General features: G+C 44.9%; 1 long non-coding RNA gene across 1 annotated transcript; it reads left to right on the forward strand.

Annotated features, from left to right (window-relative positions):
* Nucleotides 1–5,475: 5,475 nt before the first annotated feature.
* On the forward strand, nucleotides 5,476–14,661 carry LOC116972860. Its single transcript, XR_004411930.1, has 3 exons — nucleotides 5,476–5,549; nucleotides 11,035–11,041; nucleotides 14,650–14,661. It is a non-coding gene; the product is annotated as an uncharacterized LOC116972860 (long non-coding RNA).
* The last annotated feature ends 1,540 nt before the right edge of the window (nucleotides 14,662–16,201 follow it).

Raw genomic sequence — 16,201 nt, forward strand, 5'->3', positions numbered from 1 at the left:
TGTAATTATGAAAAAAACTCATGCAATTTGATCATACAACAGTCCCTCAACATTACACTGTTTACCTGGCTGTTTACCTTCTGTCCTTCCTCCTCTCGGAACTACCTCTTTGACCATGTCTTAAGCCAAAGCTAGACACAAAATGCTGGAGTAACTCAGCGGGACAGGCAGCATTTCTGGAGAGAAGGAATGGGTGACGTTTCGGGTCGAGACCCTTCTTCAGACTGAGAGTCAGGGGAGAGGGAGACACAGCCAATCAATGTAAATTTGATTTAAACACACTAAGAAACACTTTGGTTGTTGCAGATAATGTTCAGGTGAGAAATGACTCCAAGACAGGAGTGGTTTATAGATAAAAAATGCTGGAGTAACTCAGCGGGTCGGGCAGCATCTCTGGGGAAAAGGAATAGGTGATGTTTTGGGTTGAAGCCCTTCTTCAGACTGAAGAAGGTTTTTGACCCAAAACGTCTTCTATTTCTTTTCTCCAGGGATGCTGTCTGACCCACTGAGTTACTCCAGCTTCCTTCCTACACATTTCATCCAGCTATTTGTGTCTATCTTCGATGCAAACCAGCATCTGCAGTTCCTTCCTACACAGGAATTGTTTAGTTTATCTGGCCATGAAAAATTAGAGCTTGTTGTTTCTGTTCAAGATATAGGCACTGTTTCACGTGCATTGTGTTGGGATTTCACAGGAAGCTATGAGATGCAGCCAGAGCCTAGGTGCACAGCAAAAGCACAATAACCACCAGTACAATTGTCAATCCTTTTCTAATCAGCTTGTTGAGCTGCAGCAAAAATAGACTGGAAACAAAACAAGCGGGAAACATTGTACACACATGGGGTTTGAGTTTTAAGTGATGCCCGAGAAGGAAATGTATAATTACTTTCAAGCAATCTGCAGCCAGGGAATTGGAGGCAGGAACTAAGGCAGACGTGCAAATGCAGATGGGGAATAAGTGTGTTGTAAAAAGGCCACAATAATTCCCTGTGATCTCTGTGCAGATTGACAAGCACCAGAAGCATTCCGATCAGTGCTCCAGCATCTTCCTGGACTTAACAAGTAGCAGACGCAGAGAGTTCAAACAATCCCACCCGAGGAGGAAGCCACTATGGACCCACAGCAAGGAGTTTGCGAGCAATACAGGAAGTGTTTGGAAAAGGATGGAACAATTGAACAGCATATCTCAGCTCTCCAGCTGTGACCGTTTTATTGAAATGGTTTAAACCCACTGAACCCGATGTATAAATACATTTCTGAAGGAAAACAATCGTACTTTTCAACGTCCGTGTGGTATTAGCCATGGGCAGGGTAGAGAGTGTCATAGTGTCATATCAGGCCCAGGACTGAATACTACTGAACACTTTACTTTTTTGTCACATGTGACAAGTCACAGTGAAATTCTTTGCTTGCTTACCCAAGGTATGCAAATAGTTGCCCGTAAAGGGCACTTACATGCAGATGACGCCAGGATTTCTGTAGTCATGGACTGCGAGGAAGGCTGTGAAAAGTATACTGTGAGATTAAGATTAGCTGCAGAAATGGGCAGAGAAATGGCAGATGGAGTTTAATCCCAACCAAGTGTGAGGTGTTGTGCTTTGGTAGACCTAAAGACAGGAGAAAATGTAAATTAACGGCATGATTCTTAACAGCCTTGATCTGCAGAGGGATCTTGGCATCCAAGTCCATAGCTCCCTGAAAGTGGCAACACAAGCAGTTAGAATGGTAAAGAAGGAATATGCCTTCAGTGGTCTGGGCACTGAGTGTAGAAGTCAAGAAGTCATGATGTAGCTTCATAGGATTGTGATTCGGCCGTATTTGGAGTATTAAGTGCAAATTCTGGTCACCCTGTTACATGAAGGAAGGGTAGGCTTTTGAAAGTGTGCAGAGGAAGTTTACCAAAATTATGTCTGGATTAGGGGGTAATCAAGTGCAGTTTCATACCATTTCAAGTGCAGTTTCATACCATTTCAAGCAAGGTGCAAGGCCACCAAATTCAAGTGCAGTTTCATGCCATTTCAAGCAGGGTGCAAGGCCACCAAATTCAAGTGCAGTTTCATGCCATTTCAAGCAGGGTGCAAGACCAACAACTTCAAATGCAGTTTCATACCATTTCAACAGGGTGCAAGGCCACCAAATTCAAGTGCAGTTTTATACCATTTCAAGCAGAGTGCAAGGCCGCCAATTTCAAGTGCAGTTTCATACCATTTCAAGCAGGGTGCAAGGCCACCAAATTTGTTTCTTCTAAAATCAATATACAATGCTAACAGGAAGTGGTCAAGATTAGACTTTTATTTATATACATTTTCAAACCACATTTTCATTTTTAAAACCACATTTTCAACCCAACCGCATTTTCAAACCAACCACATTTTCAAACCAACCACGTTTTCAAACCAACCACATTTTCATTTTCAAACCAACCACATTTTCATTTTCAAACCAACCACATTTTCATTTTCAAACCACATTTTCATTTTCAAACCATATTTTCAAACCAACCACAATACAATACAATACAATTCAATTTATTGTCATTTGGACCCCTTGAGGTCCAAACGAAATGCCGTTTCTGCAGCCATACATTACAAACAAATAGACCCAAGACACAACATAATTTACATAAACATCCATCACATCGCTGTGATGGAAGGCCAAAAAAACTTATCTCTCCACTGCACTCTCCCCCCCCGATGTCAGAGTCAAAGTCAAAGCCCCCGGCGGGCGATGGCGAATTGTCCCGCAGCCATTAAAGCCACGCCGGGTGATGCAAGGTCGCACACCGGGTCTTGGTGTTAGAGCCCCCGGTGTGCGCTCGCAAACTCCCGCGGCCATTCCAAGCCGCGCGGGGCGGTGCTGTAAGGCCCCGCTCCAGGTGCTCTTCAACCCCGCAACTCGGGCGGGAGAAGTCGCCGTTGCGGGAGCCCTGAAAAGCGGTCTCCCTCCAGGGACCCGCGGGCTCCCGGTGCCGCCGTCCGCCAAACCCGCAGTTGCAGCCACCGAATCTCCGGAGGTCGGGCCGCAGCAGCGTCCACCACAGCTCCACCCGCTCTGGTCTCGGCCAGCTCCGCGACGGTGTGGTGAGTAGTCGGCACCACAGCCCCCGGTCTTTCTGTTGGAGGCCGCTCCTCGTTGCAGCCCCAACGACAACGGAGACCCGACAAAGAAAAGGTCGGGTCTCCCGTGCAGGGAGAGATTTAAAAGTTACCCCCAACCCCCCCACACCACCCCCACCCCCCCACACACATACCCCAACAAAAAATAACAAAAACTACATAAAAACATAGACATAAAATAATAAAAAACGCAGACGGACTGCAGAGGCCGCTGCTGACGAGAGTCGCGCCGCCCACACATTTTCATTTTCAAAACACATTATCATTTTCAAACCACATTTTCATTTTTATAACCACATTTTCAAACCAACCACATTTTCAAACCAACCACATTTTCAAACCAACCACATTTTCAAACCAATCACATTTTCAAACCAACCACATTTTCAAACCAACCACACCTTCAAACCAACCACATTTTCATTTTCAAACTTCATTTTCGAACCACATTTTCATTTTCAAACTTCATTTTCAAACCACATTAAGGGCACTCACAGGTCAATAAAACCACACTCACAGTTTAGTAGACATGTGTTCAGTGTTCAGTGTTATTGACTGCTCAGACTGAGAGTCATGACCTCTCACTCCCCCATTTTGCAGAGACTGAGGCACTTCCACACTTCCGGGTTTTATATTCCCTCCCCCTCCCACCAGAAGGGGCGTGGTTTTCATGGCGTGATTGACAGGAGAGAGAATCTCAATATTTTTTAAACATTAATATGTCTTTTATTTTTCATCAATGGGAAAAATCCTCTGGCCCTGACAGCTGGTGGGGGACTCTGAGGAAGATGGCCAAAAATTACAGCCGTAAGTAGTAGCGTATTTTCTAAAATCAATATACAGTGCAAACAGGGAGTGGCCAATTTTAGACTTTTAATTAAATAGATACAGCATGGAAACAGGCTCACTGAGTCCATGCCGACCAATGATCACCCAAATATTAGTTACATGTTATACCAGTTTTGCATCCTACGCACACTAGGGAATTTACGGAAGCCAATTAAACCTACAAACCTGTACGTCTTTGGAATGTGAGAGGAAACTGGAGCACCCGGAGAAAATCCATGTGGTTACAGCAAAGACGTGCAAACTCCATACAGACAGCATCCGTAGAACCCTGGTCTCTGCCACTGTAAGGCAGCAACTCTACCGCTACACCACAGTGTTGCCCCAAAATAGTCTGTATCTACAATCTCCCAACCTGAAATAACCCATTTTTTAAAATCTCTCTTATTTCTGTCCATCAATTAATCCTCAAATCATACCAATTTATTGTGCACAATATGGTTTGCTTCAAGTTTGATTCATTATCTTGTGTGTCATCTTTCGAAAGGTCTTGTGAAAGTTCAAACACACCAAATGAAATGGTTCAATCTTACCTGTTCTCAATTCATAAATCCATGTTGACTCTGTCCAAGGTAGACACAAAATGCTGGAGTAGCTCAGCGGGTCAGGCAGCATCTCTAGAGAGAAGGAATGGGTGATGTATCGGGTCGGATCGTGACCCTTCTTCAGACTGATGTCAGGGGAGGGGGCGGGACAAAGATAGAATGTAGTCGGAGACAGTAAGACTAGTGGGAGATTATTAAGGGTTTGGACACGCTTGAGGCAGGAAACATGTTCCCGATGTTGGGGGAGTCCAGAACCAGGGCCATAGTTTAAGAATAAGGGGTAAGCCATTAAAACGGAGATGAAGAAAAACCTTTTCACACAGAGAGTTGTGAGTCTGTGGAATTCTCTGCCTCGCGGTGGAGGGGGGTTCTCTGGATGCTTTCAAGAGAGAGTTTGATAGAGCTCTTAAAGATAGAGTCAAAGGATTTGGGGGGAAGGCAGGAAGGCACTGATTGTGGATGGTCAGCCATGATCACATTGAATGGTGGTGCTGGCTCGAAGAGCCAAATGGCCTACGCCTGCACCTATTGCCGATTGTCTATAATTAGGAAGGGGGAGGGGATGGAGAGAGAAGAGCTATCTGAAATTAGAGAACTCAATGTTCATAAGGCACCCAAGCGAAATATGAGGTGCTGTTCCTCCAATTTGCGCTGGGTCATACTCTAACAATGGAGGAGGCCCAGGACAGAAAGTTCTGATTGGGAATGGGAGGGGAAGTAAAGTGCTGAGCAACTGGGAGATCAGGTAGGTTAAGCTGGACTGAGCGTTCAGCGAAACGATCGCCGAGTCTGCGATTGGTCTCGCTGATGTGGAGAAGTTGACACCTAGAACAGCGGATGCAGTAGATGAGGTTGGAGGAGGTCTCTGCCTCACCTGGAAAGACTGTTTGGGTCCTTGGATGGAGTCAAGGGGTAGGCAAAGGAACAGGTGTTGCAACTTCTGCGGTTGCAGGGGAAAGTACCTGGGGAGGGGATGTTTTGGGTGGGAAGGGGCGAGTTGACCAGAGAGTTTCGGATGGAACGGTGTCAGCGGAGAGCAAAGTATTATTACCCATGTGCTCTGTTAACTCAGGAATAATAGTAACAGTCATCGTAATAACATGATCATCCTCCTATTCTAGATATTCTTATTGTTCCCTCCACTCCTTCTTTGTAACTTAAAACAAGTTTAATTTTTAACTTTTCTTGGTTCTGATGAAAAATAATGAAGCTATAACATACTGTCAGATTTTTTTTAGCTTTTCTGGTATTTATTTCTCTTTCTTACCTGCAAATTGTGCTCATCTTCTAAAGTTTACCTCATGTCTCTTTCACCCATCACCTCTGTGCTCACTGATGTATATTAATTCCCAGTTCAGGAATACATTGATTTAAACATTCTTAAGCTTGCTTACAAACTTCTCAACAGTGCGGCCCTTTGTTATCTCAGCATTCCCTGCTAACCCAAGCATTTTAATTTAGTTTTCTGACTGTTTGTTCTGGTTGCCTTCAGAGGGTTTGCAGCAAATGTTGCTGGATGACAGTCCTGTGAGTTGCTTTGTAGCATTCTGCTGCATTAAAGGAGTTATACAGCATTGTTGTTACATCTGTTGCATCTACCCTGAGGTCTGAAGAACGTGAGTGGCACTGCTCTGGATTTAGTTTGTCAGATAGGCACATTGTTCCAAGCGATGCTCTGCACTGAAAGAATGCCTTGCTTACACCAAGCAGAAGGCTTCCTAATTACTATGCTGTCCCTCTGTAGTCATGTGGGGAATTCAATTCCTCTTTTAGTCATCTGAATAATGTTACAAGGGAGTCAGAGTTGAGAACTGAATTGTGTGTCGTGGGGAATTTGATTAGTTTTTCAATGCCTCTCAATACAGAGATGTATTATTGTTTAAGCACACTCCCCGGCCTGTTACCCAGTACAATAGATGTAAACCAAGCTTTGCTTATGATTCAACATTTTCCTTTTTCAGCATCTTGTGACTGAATAACCTGACTTGAACAGACATGTTAGTGTGGCATGTGATTTCAACAGTGGCAATATTGGCATTTCACTGCATGTTACAGGGGAATATCAGAGCTGCTATAGTACTAACAACGTTACACAATGCACCTTTGTTGCTGCTACAGTGATTAGACTTTGAAAGAGGCACTCTTACAAAAAGTTCTTTATGGTACAAAGTGCAATTTGCTAGCCCAGATCCCAGAATGACCTCTGGCTTTGCCACTTAATGTTCCACTGAACAAAGCTTTTGGGTCACAGTGACTTCAGACACAGGAACTGCCTTTAGGAAAAATCCAAAAATATACAATGAAAGTTGCTGAGAATGCATGAAAGATAGCAATTGATTGACTAAAGACATTGCTCTAACATTACAACTGGGATTTGCAAATACATCATAAGCTGTAATTAACTTTTTTTTAAAGATGCCAATAGAATGCTTTAAAATTAAGCCTGTGCAAAATATAGAATCCAGCTATAGAAAGTCTCCGCACATTCCAGCAACTGTCCGGACGGTGAATAGTAGAAGGCTGTTCCCATTGGTGGAGGAGGTCAAGGACCAGAGGTCATAGGTATAAAATAAAGGGAAGAGAATTAAGAGTGACATAAGGAGCAACTTCTTTGCACAGCTTGTGGTTTGGAAACTGGAATACACTGCTTGCAGATGAGGTGGAGCCTGGTGCTATTGTGCCCTTCAAGAGGGAATGGGATAAATATATGGTGAGGAGAAAATAAATTGCAAGCTACAGAGAAGGATATGGGGAGGGAAGTGGAAGGGTCTAGAACTAGTGAGTTGCCCTGGTAGAGAGCTGACAAAGAAGTGATAGGCTGTGTAGGCAGGAACTGCAGATAGCCACAAAATGCTGGAGTAACTCAGTGGGCCAGGCAGCATCCCTGGGTAGAGGGAATGGGTAATGTTTCATGTTGAGACCCTTCTTCAGACTGACTACACAAAATGCTGGAGTAACTCAGCGGGACAGGCAGCATCTCTGGATAGGAATGGGTGACATTTTGTGTTGCAATCCTTCTTCAGACTAACTAATTGGTGACGTTGCAGGTCGGAACCCTTCTTCAGTCTGAAGAAGGGTTCTGACCCGAAACGTCACCTCTTCCTTTTCAGTGAAAAAACAGAAAATGCTGGAAACTGTGGAAAGGAACAAAGTTCCACAATGCAACTTTTCACACTGATATCTCTGACATATTAGATTAGATTAGATTAGATTCCTTTATTTGTCATTCAGACCTTTCGGTCTGAACAAAATATCGTTGCCTGCAGTCATACATATAATAATAAATAACAAAACACACAATAAACACAAATTAACATCTACATAACACCAGGCACCTCCTCACTGTGATGGAGGCAAAAGTCTTAAAGTCTCTGTCTCTTCCCTCCTTATTCTCCCTCTGTGCTGAGGCGATCCAGGCCTCCGATGTTGTTACCCTCACGGGCGATAGTAAGTCAGTCCCGTGGCTCAACCGAGCTCCGTGAACGGGCCGGTTCAAGCTCCGCGGCCCGGTGTGGTCGAAGCTGCCGAAGATGCCGCAATCCAGTCCAGCGGACGCAGCTGTTGCCGCGAGAGCTCCGTAAAAACAGGTCACCAACCTGTGACCTGCGAGCTCCCGACGATGTCGTCCACTGGCCCGCGGCCGAGCCCTGGATTCAGGTCGCCACCGCCAGAATGCTGCCTCAGCCACCGGAACACCGCCTCAGCCCCGAGTCGGGCCGCCACCACTAGAGCACCGCTTCAGCCCCGAGTCGGGTCGCCGCCACCGGAGCACCGCCTCAGCCCCGAGTCGGGCCGCCACCACTAGAGCACCGCCTCAGCCCCGAGTCGGGCTGCCACCACTAGAGCACCGCCTCAGCCCCGAGTCGGGTCGCCGCCACCGGAGCACCGCCTCAGCCCCGAGTCGGGCCGCCACCACCGTAATGCCAGAACGCCGCCAAAGCTCTGAATTCGGCCAGCCTCGCGTTGGTAAGTCCTGGCTGGCTCTGTTTCCGGAGCCTCGATGTAGGTCGCAGTTGGAGGCTGCCAGCTCCGCCATTAGGCCTCAGTGCAGACGGAGGCAGAGAAGGGGGATACGACAAAAAGAGTCGCATTCCCCCCGAAGGAAGAGACAAAAAAACATGTTTCACCCCCCCCCCAGACATAACACAACCTAATCAACTAAAATTTAACTAAAACAAGACAAAAAAAAAAAAAAAGAATAGTAAAAACAGACGGACTGCAGGCGAGTCGCAGCTGTTCAACAGCGCCGCCACTTCAGGAAAAAAAGCATATATGAACTCTTCCTGAATCATGGCTTCCCCTAGTTGACAGCAGCTTTGGCTGTACCTCGACTGTTATTCAAATCTCTGCTCTCATTCACTCTTCTCATGGGTTAAAGTAGGGACAGAGTTCCTCTAGTGTTCACTTTCCTACCCATCATCAAACTTCACATTTAACAGAACATCTTTTGCGATTTCTTCAGCATCAGAGGATTCCACTACCTGACAAGTTTTCCCCTACCCATTACTATGTGCATTTCAAAGGGACTGTTCCATTTGTCACTCCCGGTCCATTCTTCTGTTTCCAATTACTCCTTTTCTCATGGCACTTTCCCATGCAACCGCAAAAGATCTTTCACTTCTTCCCTTCCTACCATCTGGGGACCCAAACAGTCTCTCCAGATGAAACAGCAATTCGGTTGCATTTTTTCCAAACTAGCCTACTGCATTTGCTGTTCTCTCCAATGCAGATTGGGTGATTACCTCATAGAGCCATGCATTCAGTCTACATCCAATCTGAAGAAGGCTTCTGACCCGAAAGGTCACCCATCCTTTTTCTCCAGATATGCTGCCTGACCCGCTGAGTTACTCCAGCACTTTGTGTCTATCACAGTCTGTATTGTGATCATAGCTTCTGCTTGCCACTTTAATTCTCCACCCGCAACACAGCCCCTTCATCACTTTCATGAACAAAAAAAGTGATCTCTGGTTTGAACCAAGCCTTTTGCTGGAGGGGTCAGTTGGAAATGGGTCGAAGCAGAGTTGAAGAACTCGTTTTTCAGATGACAATAATGTCAACAAAACAAATCATTGTCAGCTGGTTAGAGTAGAGTAGCAGCATGTCTTCACCCAAATTACCATGGATATTTTGGCAAGGGATCAGTGAATTCTGTGTGAATTGGCATAAATAAGTGTCGACAATCACTTATGCAGTTTCAGGAAGGGCGTGGGATTCAGATGATTGCATTCTGCAATAAAGTCAAAGCAAGAAAGCTTTCCGATTTAACCACTTGAGGTAGGTGAAGATGGTCTCCATGGCTGGTGACATTGGTGAGTGTGTTTGAAATCAGACTTGGTTTTGGGCTTAATGACTGTGTACAGAAAGAAAGAAGGAAGAATTTGAGGTGTTTGTGGAGTGCTCAGCATTTGTGCCACTGCTAAAATATGCCAAACAATTTGGCGGTAGGTGCATGACTTGAATTGCATGAAGCTTAATTTCCGAGTCAAAAATCAGCTATGTGACCAATGTGAAATATCTGGGTCTATCCACTAACCCTCTAAATAGGACTGTTGTGAGATTCCTCCACCCTCCTTCCCACTAGAGGGCAATGAGCCATTGTCCACCACTGACATGAATGACATTGTTATTCTTGCAAATTCTCTTGATGCCAAATAACGGGGAATAGTCTGGGATCAAATCCTTTGTGGATGAAGGTAAATGATCTTAGTTTAGTTTAGTTTAAGAGATACAGCGCAGAAACAAATTCTTCAGCCGCACCGACCAGTGATCCCCGCGTATTAACACAAGCTTACACACACTGGGGACAAGCTTACATTTACACCAAGCCAATTAACCTACAAACCTGTACGTCTTTGGAGTGTGGGAGGAAACTGAAGATCTCAGAGAAAACCCACACAGGTCGAAGGGAGATCATACAAACTCCGAACAGACTGCACCCATAGTCAGGATCGAACTCGGGTCTCTCGCTCTGAAAAGCAGTAGCTCTACCTCTATGCCACCGTGCCGTCCACCATTCCTATGCACTAGGAAACTTGGAAGGAATGTGTTTGGCTTATTTGCTGGTACATCTTATACAAAATCAAATTACTTTATAAGGAGAGAGAATGACAATGGAACATGCAGAATTCTTATGCGGATTGACAGGGTAATGGTAAGGATGATGTCTCCTGATTTGGGTGTTTGGAGCCACTGATTGCAGTCTCAGATCAAGGGGTCAGCCAGCAGAATAGAGATGAGCAGAAATGTTTCCATCATGACTCTTTGATATTCTCTAATAAATCTTTCTTCCCCTCTCACCTCAACCTATGTCCTCTGGTTCTTCATTTCACCACACTGGATAAAAGACTATACAATCACTCGATCTATTCCCCTCATGAATTTATATACCTCCATAAAAATTAAAGGGCGCCCTTTTAGAAAGGAGGAGAGGAAGAGGGTAGTTAATCTGTGGAACATTGCAACAGAGGACTGAGGAGGCCAAGTCAGTGGATATTTTTAAGGCAGAGGTAGACAAATTCTTGATTAGAATGGGTGTCAAGGGTTATGGGGAGAAGGCAGGAAAATGGGATTAGGAGGCAGAGATCAGCCATGATTGAATGGCGGAGTAAACACGATGGGTTGAATGGCCTAATTCTACTCCTATAACGTGAACTTGTGAAGGTCACCCTTCAGCCTCCAGCACTCCAAGGAATAAAGTCCTAGCATGCTCAACCTCTCCCGATAGCTCAGAACTCAATGCCTGGCAACATCCTTATAAATCTTGTCTGCACTCTTTCCAACTTAACAACATCCTTCCTATAGTTGGGTGACCAAAACTGAATATAATACTCCAAATGTGCTCTCACCAACATCTTGTATAACTGAAACATACATACCAACTTCAATACTCAATACCCTAAATATGAAGGCAAGTGTACCAAAAAGCCTTCTTGACCACCCTACCTACTTGTGATGCCACTTTCAAGGATCAATGTTCCTACACTCATAGGTCTCTCTGCTCTACAACACCCTCCCAGTCACTTGCCATTCACTGTGAAGATCCTCCCTTGGTTTGACTTCCCAAAATCCGATACCTTGCACATCTGGCTTGATGGGCCAAATGGCCTAATTCTGCTCCTAGAACGTATGAACTGTGATCATTTGCACCTGGGATAGTGTGACTCTGGCATGGTCTACCCTTTCAAGGCCACATTTTCAGATAATGAGGAAATTAAGCGATAATTATTTTCCTTATGTTCTTATGCTCAATGCCTCGATTAATTATTACATAGGTTTGCTGTTCATTTCTCATTGTCTTGCTTGGACCTTAGTTCCAAGAAAGGACATTTTTTAAATCTGTGAGCAGTTAGGGCTAACTAAAATATAATATACTATGAAATCTATTTTAGAGTACTAAGAGAGACCCAAAAAAAGAATCAAGGGACTTTGACTCAATCTCAACAATCTCCATCTTTTTTTAAATTATCTATCTATCTATCTATCTATCTATCTATCTATCTATCTATCTATCTATCTATCTATCTATCTATCTATCTATCTATCTATCTATCTATCTATCTATCTATCTATCTATCTATCTATCTATCTATCTATCTATCTATCTATCTGTCTGTCTGTCTGTCTGTCTGTCTGTCTGTCTGTCTTTCTGTCTCTATACATAACTAAAACTCTGATCTTATTATCTTCTGGTTTGCGCGGTCATTCTATTTGCACAAAAATGATACGCGGTAGTGCTACGATTTTTCGCCAGCTTACTCACTGTTCTCCTCTACTGCGATTCCACCAAGTTTTGTTCTGATCGGTGGTCTAATGTGATAGTTATTGAGGTTTAAAAACCGTGCGTGCGCAGATCGATCTACTCTCATGCCAGTCGGCACCGCGTAGATTGGTCTTTTCTCCTGTCACTCCGTGGGATGGTCCGCCCCTTCCTGCGCCATCGTGTCTTTACTGGAGCTGAGGGAGGCTCTACATGGATGGCGGAGGTCTCCAACCACAAGCAATTTTCGGAGGGACCGGAAGTGGCCCAACCTGGCCCAGCCCGGTGCGGGGTAGAGTCGGAGACAGAGATGTCGCCAAACTTAAAACAGAGACTCTAATCCTGGCGGAGGATAATGTCCAGCGACCAGCACCCGCTGTGAGTCCACATCGCCAGCTGATGTCCGCATCGCCTGCTGTGAGTCCTCCAGCTCCTTCCCCTCTGGTTCCCCTTGCTGGCTCCTGCCCCCCTCCCATGTGATACTCCCCCCACAACCCCTGTCTTTCTCCGAGCACTCTCCCCACTCCCAACCCCACCCACATGCCCCTCCCCACGCCCCTCCCCCTGCCACCACAGCCCCTCCCCCTGCCTCCCCATGCCCCTCCCCCTGCCTCCACAGCCCGTCCCCCTCCGCCTCCACGGAGGTCGTGGTTTTGCCGCACTCACTGTGCACTTGTTCTGAGATTCTGGATGCCGAAGGTCCTCATAAAAAATATGCCTGCAGGCCGGATAATTTCGGGTTATGAAGCCTGTCTCGCCAAAAAAGTGGAGAGGCTGCAGCCCCCCACCCCCTGGTTCCGCTGCCCATGTGACAGGAACCCAACGTGCCCCACTTAGTCTAGCTTGTTCTAAATTTCTGACATTTATGGGGGGCGTGATGCATGGTGGCAGAGTTGCTGCCTTACAGGGCCCGAGTACGGGTGCTGTTGTATGTAGTTTGTACGTTCTTCCCGTGACCACGTGGGGTTTTTTTTCGAGGACCTTCGGTTTCCTCCCACACTCCAAAGATGTATAGCTTTGTAAGTTAATTGGTTTTGGTAAGAATTCCCTAGTGTGTGTAGGATAGTATTAGTGTATGGGGACCGTTGGCCGGCACAGATTGAAGGGCCTGTTTCCGCGCTGTATCTCTAAACTAAACTAAACTAAACTACGTTAAATACAGAAAGAAATGGAGCATATTCGGTGTAGACTCACTGACAAACATCCCAAATGAATCAACTGTGTGTATATGTGTTTGTCTCTACATGTGTGTATCTTTATGTGTGTCTGTGTGCATGTCTGTCTGCATGTGTGTCTGTGTGTGGGTGTCTGTGTGTATCTGTGTCTGTGTATGTGTGAAAGAGAGAAACAGGATATGTAATTGGCTAAAAAGCCAAGTTCAAAACGAGTCAATTTTCCCCTTCATGGTTTTGCAATGCCATCCAGACCTCCTTGGTGTTCTACTGACCTACAAATAAGTACAATAATACACGTCAAAATTGCTTTACAATTATTTGCCGTTATTTGCCAATTTTGACTGCTAGTCACGTAGCAATGGGGAAGAAAATAATAAATGGAGGGAGGGCAGCTTTGTGCCAGTTTTACCACCATGAAACCCAACCCAGCCAGTAATTACTTTTATAAGTCACAGCATCCAAAACCGAGTGATAAAATAAACAAAAAATTTAGTCAGGATATTTGTTGATAAAAACTCATCCGTTACAAATCCAGCTCTCGGCGGTACCTTCCTCTGCAGCCGCTTGAGTGTTTCCAGCTGCTTAAAGTGAACGGCCTCAGTTTCCTGGCTGAACACTTGCCAGTTGTTCGTTACTTTGCTCTCCTCGTTGCTGCTGGAAGGATGTGGGCGATGATTTACTCAGCGTGTCCAATGGACTACTCTCATCTGAGCAGGCCAGCTTCCCTTGCTTTTGAGATCACCAATGTATATGTGGGTCGCAGGCCAAGCCAAACACCGACCGGGAGGAAAAAGTTTAAAAAAATCCTAACTAAGCAAATGCACTGCAGCCTGTGGATCAACACACTTCCCTCATGCAGTTTCATTGCGTTGAGAATATTGAGTTTACTGAATGTTTTTTACCCTGTTATTAATATATGGTTTTCAAAATGTTATAATTTACTGCATTTACTGATTTTTTCTCAAATTCGGGCCCTCCTTGTTCCTGTAGCTCTGAATGAGTTCATTCATGCTGAGGTATGCATCCATGAAAGGCAGTAATCCTCTCGTACTTTAAAGTGTGCTTTCAATCCCTTAAATAGGTGACCTCTCTAACCTTTCATCTTCTTGTCCACATCCCTTGTCTATTGGGAGATCTTCATTCCACTTGGCAACTCTTTAATGTTATTTATCCCGAGAGCCACAGGGTTTCTTACCTTCATCGTGATTAGGGAGTTGGAAAGCTTTCCCTATCCAGAGAAGGTCAGTGAGTGGGACAAGTTGTTCCTCTGGGAAATTCCAACATTAATGTCCAGGGATTGAGAACCACTACCACCTTTTATTTTCCACAGTACCTGTGAAGGAAAACCTTTCACCTAATTATCATTCATAGGCCACATTCAGTCAAACCTTTGCCTAGAGGTTAAGACAAATCATTCTCAGTAGAAACAAGGAACAGCAGAAGCGTTTCGGCCCGAAACGTTGCCTATTTCCTTCGCTCCATAGATGCTGCTGCACACGCTGAGTTTCTCCAGCATTTTTGTTTACCAAGGAACAGCAGATGCTGGTTTACTAAAAAAACAATCCAAGAAGGGCCTCGACCCAAAACGTTACCCATTCCTTCTCTCCAGAGATGCTGCCTGCCCCGCTGAGTTACTCCAGCTTTTTGTGTCTATCTTTGGTGTAAACCAGCATCTGCAGTTCCTTCCTACACATTCACACTTACCTCTCAGAATTAGTCCACTGGCTCAAAAAGGCAGCTAATATAATCAAAGACTCTCACCACCCTGGCCACCTCTTATTTCGCTGCTACCTTCAGGAAGCAGGTAAAGGAGCCTGAGAACCAGTGACCTCCAAGTTCAAGAACAGCTTCATCCCATCAACCATCATGTTCTTGAACCACACAAGACAAGCCTAACCATAACCCTTCCCCAGCAACGACCTATGATCGATTTTGTACAGGTTGCATGCCATACTTTGCTTTGCACCATTATTGACTGGTTACATAGCATTACCAATAATTTATTATATTACTGAACTATTGAACATTTATTTGTTGTGTTAATGTGCCTTTAAAATGGCAGCAAGTAAGAATGTCATTGTTGCATTCCTCATGCATGGGACAATTGAACGTTCGTGCCCCTTGCCTCTTGCAAGGTCAATTCTCACATTGAAAGGAACAATAAAGTTCACACAGGAACCACTGTTCTTCTGAATTATTAATCTGAATTTGAATGTGCCGGGGATAGGGGGTAGTATCCTCAGGTGGGAAGAAAGGTGAGGAAATCTCACAGTTTAGTTTTCCCTGGTTGCTCTGGTTTCCTCCCACTCTCCAAAGACGTACAGGTTTATATGTTAATTGACATTGGTAAATAATGTAAATTTTCCCTAGTGTTTAGCACAGTGCTAGTGTACGGGGATTGCTGGTTGGTGTGGAATCGGTGGGCCGAAAGGCCTGTTTCCACACTGTATCTCAAAATTAAACTAAAAGTATGGACCTAAAAGTAGGGACCCTGATTTTTAGAGATGAATCCAGCAGCACTTCCAGATGATACAGAGTTTCACACTCATCTCTTCAAACCTCGTACACTGCATTTGGTGCTCCAACTGTGGCCCCTTTATATCACCGAGACCAATGTAGGCCAGGTGATAGTTTTGCCAACAACAAGACCTACTAGGTCTCCTGTTTGTAACGAACTTAACTCCCCTTCCCATTCCCATATCAATCTTTCTGTTCATTGCCAATGGGAAACAAGTGCAAACTGGTGGAACAGCACCTCATAT

The sequence above is a fragment of the Amblyraja radiata genome, chromosome 5 (assembly GCF_010909765.2).
Source record: "Amblyraja radiata isolate CabotCenter1 chromosome 5, sAmbRad1.1.pri, whole genome shotgun sequence".
NCBI classification, from domain to species: Eukaryota; Metazoa; Chordata; class Chondrichthyes; order Rajiformes; family Rajidae; genus Amblyraja; species Amblyraja radiata.